Genomic DNA, 9973 nt, shown 5'->3' on the forward strand with positions numbered 1-9973 from the left:
AATCCTATGGAATTGAAAACAAAGGAAAGTTACATGAGATGCCCTTTGGCAAGAGCTCAGTGAAACACAGGAAATGGCAGCTACACCCAGTTTTTAAATATGAACTCCACAGCATTGAAAGCAAAGCTAGCCGTTACACACATGTGCTAGCCGTTACTACAAGTGCCAAACTACATATACATATACATATACATATACATATACATATACATATACATATACATATACATATACATATACATATACACATACACATACACACACACGTTCTTTGCTGATCTGCAATCCGTAGAAGCTCCAAGCCCACAACACCATCAGGTCCTCTCCAAGCAATCAGTTCTTTGCTGGTCTGCATTCGTTAGTAGCCCCAACACCATCAGGTCAGCTCCAAAGCACATCAAGAGATCTGCATACAAATGCAGCCTTCTCATTTGCATCCTGAAGAGACCAAGTAGCTCATCTCCACATCTGTTGAGTCACAAAACACCACAAGAAAGCCTTCTTCATATACAGCTAGCTCCTCTCCAAATCTGGCCGGTGATAAAGCAGGCACAGACACTTCGGTTGGTAAGTCACAAGTCTCATAACTGAATTTCAATTTCTGCAAATATATATGAGGATTAAGTCCACTTTTGGCCCCTCAACTATTGTGTCGGTATAATTTTAACCCTCAACTACAAAACCGTCTAGTACCGGTACCCTAACTGTCAAAACCGTTCACTTTTTAACACCTGTGCAGGAGCAAGGCTGTTTTGACCGACGTTGACCGGTTTTGACACGCAACCTCCATCTCAATGACATGTGGGGCCCACGCGTCATCGACTCAATCCCTCCCTCTCCATCCTCACGGCCACGGCCTCACGCTCCTGGACGACGAGGAGGAAGGCGGTCGCGCGAGCGAGCCGTGCCACCCGGGCCGGACGAACAACGAGATCAAGAACTACTGGAACACGCACATCAAGCACAAGATCCTAGCCCGCGGGATCAACAAGCAGACGCACCGCGCGCTCGGCGCCGACGCCGCCGCGTCTCCCGATGCCGCCGCGCACCACAGGGCGGCGGCGACGCTGCTACACCCCATCGTCGTCCCGCCCCCATCAAGCTCGCCGTGAAGCCGCTAGCGCCGGTGGAGTCGTCATTCGACGACGACGGCAGCAGCAGCACCGACAGCAGCGGCAATGCGGTGGAGCCACGGTGCCCCGACTTGAACCTCGAACTGTTCGTGGGCCCGCCGATGGTGGCGGCGGCGGCCGACACGCCCACCTCGCAGTCACAGTAGCCGCTGTGCCTGTGCTACCGCCTCGGCCTCCGTACCGGTGAGGCATCAGCTCGAGGTCTAGGTCGTCGGCGGCGGCGGCGTCGTGGAGGGCCTCCGCGGCCCGCGGCGTGGCCAGCAGGTCGCCAAGCGTAGCCAGGACGGCGTCCAGGAGCGCGAGGCTGTGGCCGGAGGAGGAGGCTCCGCCGGCGTCGCACCATGCCCTGAGCGCGCGGACGGTGCCATGGAGGCGCGCGAGCGCCGGGTGGCACGGCTCGCTCGCGGACCGCGCGTGTGCTACCGCGGCCGCCTTCCTCGTCGGCGTCTAGGAGCGCGAGGCCATGGCCGTGAGGATGGAGAGGGAGGGATTGAGTCGATGACGCGTGGGCCCCACATGTCACTGAGATGGAGGTTGCGTGTCAAAACCGCTCAACGTCGGTCAAAACAGCCTTGCCCCCGCCTAGGTACTAAAAGTGAACGGTTTTAACAGTTGGGGTACCGATACTAGACGGTTTTATAGTTGACGGTTAAAATTAGACCGATGCAATAGTTGTGGGGCCAAAAGTAGACTTAATCCTATATATGAACATTTTTTTATGTACGGATGGACAACTTAGTTACTTGTTTGGTCTCTACTATATATTAGGTGGTAAACATCTGTAAAGTGAACCTGCAACATATTTGAGTATCCCTAGTTGGTTTTCCATTGTGTTAGTCATGGATCCAAACTATCGACGACGATCACAAAATGAAGATGAGTTCATGTTGTTTGTTCTCCCTACAATACAAGAATCATCACAGCCATCATCTAGTAAGAATCTCATACATACATCAAAACTGTCGGGAGCTGAGCGTGTTCATGAAATCTTAACAGGCCACGAGAGCCTAAGTAAAAGGAACTTCCGAATGGAAGTTAGTGTTTTCCAAGTTTTGGTCAATAAGTTGCGTGAGAAGCAACTACTCACTGATTCAAGAGCTCATGCTTCGTTTCCTATAAAATAGGCCACAGGAATGGAATCCTAAGGAATTCTTCCTTTACTTTCCCTGTGAACCAAAGAGCCACGTAGGAATCGATCCTTAGGAAACTCAATTCTCCAAAATTCCTTTGTTCCCCTGCAATCCAAAGGGCCCCTAAACTTTTGAAAACCAGATATTTAACCCCTCATAGTGGTTTTGTACCCGGTTTTGATTAGGTGGCAGTCCTAGCTGGCATCGGATGCTATTGTGGTGTGAGGGCACATGCTCTTTTTTCCGGCCGTTGCATTGCGCTATTGTTCCTTGCTCTGCCGCCTCTGCTATGCCCATCGTCCGTTTCTTGTTCGTTGGCTTCCTTGGCACCAAATTCCACTAGCTGAGCCGGCCACACCTTCCCTTGTCTCGGTGGTACGCGCTGCTCCCTAGGTGGCCGGGCTAGGGAGTTTGCAGTCACGTAAGTTGGCGGCATCGTCCCAACTCCCAAGTCCCAACCCGCACCATAGCTGCACCGTGTACGTCGCCGACCACGCCGCCAACACAAACGCCATGTTGCCACGCCCAAAGCCGCGCTGAATGCCGCCGCCGCATGAGAGCGCTCTGTCGCCGATGCAGCTAGCTGCCTCGTGCTGGAGCACCGCCTCCTGTGCACACTAGTCAGCAGCACGCGGCTCTCGACGGCGGACACGAACTCTGGTGGCAGCACGGCGGAGTCACCCTTGACTAGGTCCGGACGGATGTTCACACGAATGGGTACCCACTGTCGGCCAGAGGGAAGGCCCAGACCCCAGGCGAACTTGAGCAGCTGGCAGCTGCGAGTTCGTCATCACCGTGATGCTATCATAGTTCATGTTCGTGTACACCAGTGCACCACGAACCACGGCGCGTGACCGGCGAGCCACTCAGGGACGCCTTCCTGCTCCTTCCAAAGGTTGCAACCGAGGCCTCCTCGTGCAGTCGTGCTTGAATGGCACGAGGCACAGCTCGATAAGGCCGCAGGCGCTGATGGTCAGGAATGCAATGACATGCACGCCGATCTCCCTGCTGGCATCGAAGCCGGCCGAACAACATGACGGCGTCAACGACAAGGCATGTGACTGATGGAGACTTGGCGTGAGTGAGTGAACGGTCGAAGGGTCGCAGCAAAGCGGTGCCAGGGTCGGCACGGCAGCGACGGCAAGGAGAGCATGGCGACTCGTCCCTTGCGCATCTCCATGAAGCGTTGTAGCGACGCCTTCCTCGCCATGGGCGGGTCGTCCTCCGTCGGTGTGCGGCAGCACCTGTGGCGCACCTTGAGCAACCGCGAGCGGGAGCAGCTCGATAGCCTTTTTCCCCTTGTCTGCGCGGACGTTATCGAGCACCACCAGCTACCCCTCCATACGAGATGGGTAGCTGTGCGCTTGGTGCCAGCGATGGCCCCGTTGCCGCCTCGGGCTCCTCTCTGCGCGGACAGGGCCGCACCTCTACGTCACGCCGCCGCCGTCGTCGCTTTTACGTATCGGCTGAGCACGACGCTGCGAAACCGGGAGCCCTGGCCTTGGACACTCCCCGCTGTAGCTAGGTGACAGCGGGCGGCGTCGCAGGAGAGGAAGGGAAGGGGAAGGTATGCCGTGACAAATGACAATGTTACTGGTCGCTGGTTCTAGGAAAAAGAGATCGAGAGAATGAGTCAAGAGAGAGAATGGCGTGGGTGGATGAATTAAAGAACTGACAAGTGGGCCCAAACTCCACAGTGGTATCTCTATCCAACGTGGCTTACCAAGTCAGCAAAACTAACCTACAAAACCACTCTAGGGGATCATATGTCTGGTTTAAACAAGTTTAGGTAGTTCAATATATGGTTTTATAGTCTGAGGGGTTAAATAGATAACTACCCAAACTTGAGGGGGTTATTTAGACCTTTTTCTTTTTCTAATTGGCAAAAGAAGAAAAAGAAGAAGATTAAGTTGGCTCAAAATCTAGACCAAAGGAAATTCAAATCCTCCAGCTCGTTTAGCTCAACTGAGTCTCGATGAAAGGGTCTCCCAAAATGGTGTCAAGAAAGTACCCGCTGCAAATGCAGTGAAGAAGCCCCAACGGAAATCTCTCCCTAAATTGCCTTCAGAGCAAACAACGAAAGTTGACATTGCAGCATCTGTTTCATCTACAGAAGAGCTAGAAAACAATTCATCGTCGACGGGTCTTGTTTGAGAGCCAATCCGCGCTCAAGTTACACCTGATGAACCTGGACTCAGCGCGTAGGAATCTATCAAGCCGACTCCTATGAAAGGAGAGAGCTATGCCTCAGCTTCCTTTATCACATTTTGCTACTGCTGCAGTAAACTGCTGGCTGGTATTATGTACTAAAATTAGTCTCATCACCAGGAGTTTGAAGAATGGCAAATGACCCCTTGTATTGTTTTTCTTAGTTTCTATTGACATACGAGGTGTTTGTAGTTGGCAGAATTTCATATTATCATGTCCTATCTCCAGGGTTCCGAGTCAATTTCCTCACCGTCCTAGTACAAATATGTACACGATTTTGCAAAGCTCTGTGATTTGGTGCGGCCTGTTTGTCTGTACTAGGGTCGCTGATTCGGAGCTACATCTTCTTGTCTAAAACATTAAAATGCTTGATCTCTGATTCTTATGGTCTGTTTCCATTCTGTTTTAGTGGATGCCTTTGGTATTACAAGCAAAATAATTCCCTTTCTGTGGACATCTAACAACGAGTAGAACGTGTTTTATACTATAACTTTATTATGTTAAGAGCACTGAATAGTCTATTTATATCTTATTGGCTTGGCTTTCATTTTGTGTGATGTGTGGGTTCTGTTTACAGTGAATCGGCCCTCTGTGACCATCTTGCATGAATTATGGACTAATTTTGTCTCTCCCTAAACCTAAGCAATGATGTCACTTGATTGGGTGTCTGTATCATGGTCCACAGGATTTGTTTTGATAGAATTAGAAGGACTATGTGTTAGTTGCACTGAATCATTAAAAAATGGTTTTCGAGGTTGAAGTTCTAGTTCTGATTTGTGTGGAGTTTGCACCTATATAATGAACTAATGATGTAGAGGATAAGGTGTCTGTGTGCGCTTTATTTTCCTTGTCTGCACTTGTGTTTCTAATGATATGCTATGCTTCAATGTCATTTTCTGCACATTGGTTATAACTAGGTCCTTTGTTATTTCTCTGACCAGGACCAGCAAGAAGCTACTGCCAGATCAAGAGCAAGCCATACCCAAAGTCCAGGTACTGCCGTGGTGTCCCTGACCCCAAGATCAGGATCTATGATTGGGATGAAGAATGGAGTGGATGAGTTCCCCTTCTGTGTCCACCTGGTGAGTTGGGAGGAGAATGTTTCTAGTGAGACTCTTGAGGCTGCCCACATGACCAAGAGTGCTGGAAAGGATGCCTTCCTCCTGATGGTCAGGGTCCATCGGTTCTATGCCCTTCGTATCAACAAGATGCTTTCATGTGCCAGAGCTAATCAGCTCTAGCCTGGAATGAGGGGTGCTTTTGGCAAGCCCCAGGGTACCTGTGCTCGTGTGGACATTGGTCAGGTCCTACTTTCTGTGTGCTGCAAGGAAAGCAATGCTAATAACGCTGAGATGGTGACACAAGACGCAGAGACATCGATTTAGACAGGTTCGGGCTGTCTGATCGACGTAATACCCTACATCCCGTGTCTCTGGTGTATTGTATTGATCTGGATGACCATGTAGATGTCAAGTAGGGGACCTCTGCCTCTCCTTATATACTCTGGAGGGGTAGGGTTACAAGAAAAATATCCTATTTGGTACTATACAATATCTTGCGGTGCACGTCGACCAGTGCCATGCACGCCTTCGTCTTGTGGGCTGGGCCACCTCTGATGGTGCGGCCTATGTCTTGTCTTGGGGATACCGGGGGCCATACCCCCACACCCTCTCTCTCGATGTGGCGGCGTGCTGGTCCCCTCCACCGTCTCTGCTTTCACCTTCCCCTCTCTCTCATGATGGCGCGGCGCACCGCCCGGCGAACGGCGCGGGCGGGACAGCGGCACACGGGCGCCAGCGAGCCCCCACAGGTGGCCATCGCCACGGTTACCACTCCCCCTCTGGCATCACTCGTGCAGCGCCACAGGCCGTAGCTTCTCCCCTTCGCCTCCGCATCCCTCGCGCACGGTCCTGGATCTAGGCCCCGGACGCGCTGCCAATGCCGCGCGGGACACCCCTCCCTCCCCTCGGCCCTCGCGCACGGGCGCCGATGCCGCACCCCCACGCGGATGCCCCCTCCCCGCCTCCACTCCGGCGGCCACGACGGCGGGGGGTTCCGCAGGCTGCAGAGACCCGGCGGGCGCGTTCGGGCGGAGATCCGGAGCACCGCGCGCCTAACTCCCTTCCCCTCCCACCTCTGCACCACGGATGTTGACGCCCCCCCTCTGTCTCCTCGCCGGTGTCAAGGGCCCCAAGGGCAAGGTCGCCGGCGGCCACTACATCTCCGGCTGCTCACGCTTCCTCCCCTTCCCCCTCTCTCTGGCTGCTCGTGCTTCATCGTGGGCCCAGGCTGGCCCGACATGCTAGACTGGCCGTGCTTCTCGGCCTGGCCCGGCCCGATAAACGGCCCAGCAGGCCATGCCTGGGCCGTAGGTCAGGCACAGTGCCCGCCTCAGCACGGCCCGGTAGGCACGACGTGCCGTGCCGGCCCGAACCCCATCGGGCCGTGCCTGGCACAGGCCCGTGCCGTGCCGGGCCGGGCCAGCCCGTTGGACATCTTTAGCCACCACGGTGCACAAGCGCGGCTTTTGTGGTTACCGAGCGGGCTTTGCTCCTTTGGCGGCACGTGCCTCGAAGGCCATAGTTCGGCGGCGCGCCTTGACAGTGCTTTTGGCGATCAAGAAAAGTGACACGCATGGAAGAAAACCTAATTGTGCCAGCAACAACACAAAAGTTGGTGAAGATTAGTTTAGCAAAAAGTAGATATATCTCGCAAGGCTTAGTGGATTATTCCATCATCTGTCTTCCACAGAAACCATGTAAAAGAAGCTTGAATCGAATGGAACCTTTAAAAATAAAAGAAAACACGTAAAGAAAACAGACAAGCGAAACGGGAAAAGAAAAGAACAACAGACCAACAAAAAAAAACAGAACCATAGAAAGAAAAGGAACCGGAGAACACCTGCAAAACAGAAACACGGATGAAAAAGGAAATATAAAGGATAGGTAGAAAAGAAAAAAAAGAAATAAAAAAAGATCAAAACCAAGTAAAGAATTTTATGTGTCGATGTAAGAACTTAAAATATTATAGAAATACTTGTGCTTTGGGGAGTATTTGATTTCATATAAATACATGGCAGAATGGAATCTTAATAGGATTAGAATTAGGCTCACCCACAAATACGACATATAGAAAAGAGAAAAACAAACGACGTACACATCGGCACCTCCCCGTAGGGTCCGGCACTACCGTTTGCACTCATAGAATCTGAACATGAATCCGGACCGACCAAGAGTTTTATGAATCCATATTGTTTATGTGCCTCTAATTTTAGATGTTTATGTGCTTTCCTCTGTGTTGGAATGGGTTTTGGGCTCCGTGTTTGGAATTGGGTTCGGGCGGGAACTCTGGAGGTGACGATCTCGGTTGTGATCGGTGTGGATGGTGGACATTTACATAGTTTGTTTGTGAAGGCCAGACCAAAATAACAGGACAAAAAAGAGGAGGAAATTTTTATTACTAGCAAACATGCCCGTGCGTTGCAACCGGAGAAAAATATTCATAGAACGACAATAGAAATGGTATATATATATTATCTATGTTTCATCACTTACAAAATTTCTTAAAATCAATAATTTATTTTATGATGATCGTGACATCCAAAATATAAGTTAACATTGTCAATAATATGGCAATGTATTTGCATCCAAAATATAAGTTAACATTGACAATAATATGGCAATGTATTTGCATCCAAAATATAAGTTAACATTGGCAATAATATGGCAATGCATTATTAAGCCTTTATCAAATTAAAATAGGGTCTTGGTATGGTTTTTTTCTCCTATGGCAAAGCACATAAATATTTTGACATAAATATATTATAACTTTAATTTTCATTCTATCTATGTGTTTCTATAGTTAAATATCGTTTTGTGACCTTTGAGATGTCATGGTCATTATAAAATAAATTATACCTTTTGATTAATTTTATAAATGATGAAACATAAATAATATGGCAATGTATTATTAAGCTTGTATCAAATTAAAATGCAGTCATGTTATGGTTTTTCTCCTATTGCAAAGCACATAAATATTTCGACATAATATATTTTAACTTTAATTTTCATTCTATATGTTGCCATAGTTAAATATCTAGTTCCGTGACCTTTAAGGATCCACCAAAATCTACAATTTAAATCTCTAAATTCAACCAAGAGTTAGTTGCTGACGTGTCAAGGTTTTCATTTTATCTATGTGTTACTATAGATAAATATCTAGTTTCGTGATCTTTGAGGACCCTGCATACATGTCAAGTATTAGTCTGTCCACTAATGATTATCATAGGAGACCTCTCTCGACATTTCACATGCTAGCCCTTATCAGTAGTTACATAGATAGATTTATCTAGATTGGAATTAGACAATAAACTACTCAAGGTTTCGATCCATGTTTTGATTATAGTTGAACCATTGACTAATTTAAGTTTTAATAAAAATATGTTTCTAATCAAAATTACATTAACAACTTCACGGTAGAAATCTTTATCCTTAGAGAAAAGTCAATAGTTCAAAGATATATAACATTTAATATTTGATTTTTTTAGAAAATATATCCAAACGGGTGAACACAGGCAACAAAAAACAAAAGAAAATCCAAAAGAAATAATGACGACGGGAGGCGCCAAAAGAAATCAGACAAAAACTGAAGCGGAGGGAAAAATATTGTTTATTAGACCAAAACTGAAGTGGAGACGGAAAAGGAACGGAAGAAAAGAAAATTATTGTTTATTTGATCGAATCAGAAGGGGAGAAGAAAAAGGGAATCGGGTGGCCACAAAACCAAAACAAAGAAGGGATTAGAGCCGGACGAAAAAAACATGTGGTAGAAATTTTGCTTCTTTAGTATTAGATATAGGTATATAAGTATAGATATAGATATAGGCATAGATATAAATATAGATAAAATTTATTTTAGCAAGGGCATATGATCCGGTATGTTGATTCCACCCACAAACTTATGTAGGAAAGCAGAACAGAACTACGTGGTATATGACTGTATGAGCTCCTAATATATCTATGTCTCTTCCATGGCTTGATTACTGGCTTTACCCTCCTGATTGCCCCCTGGAAGAGTTGACACTACTACAGTAATCTTAACCGAGACGGCAAAAAGCCTTAATCGAGGCGGTTTCCGTCGAAAGTTCACGATTAATCTGGTCTTAATGGAGGCGGTTGGCCAACCGCCTTGGTTAATCGATTAACCGAGACGGTTGGTGTCAGTGCAGAAAGTGACCAACATGTAAATATTTATAGTTTTGCTGTACGTTGTGATCGGAGGCGGCCTAACACTCAATGACACATGGTTTATACTGGTTCTGGCAACGTGCTCTACGTTCAGTTTGGGTCGGTCGGTGACTCTATTCCTGAGCCTAGGTGCTCGAAGTTTGCTGTGGGGTTACAAACGGAAGGGAGAAAGATGGGGAGTACAAGAGGTCTGGTCGGACTCTGGTCTGAGGGACCGAGAGTAATAGGAGTTCCGCTATGTGCTAAGTGTTCGAGC

Source organism: Miscanthus floridulus, chromosome 19 (genome assembly GCF_019320115.1).
Source record: "Miscanthus floridulus cultivar M001 chromosome 19, ASM1932011v1, whole genome shotgun sequence".
NCBI lineage: Eukaryota > Viridiplantae > Streptophyta > Magnoliopsida > Poales > Poaceae > Miscanthus > Miscanthus floridulus.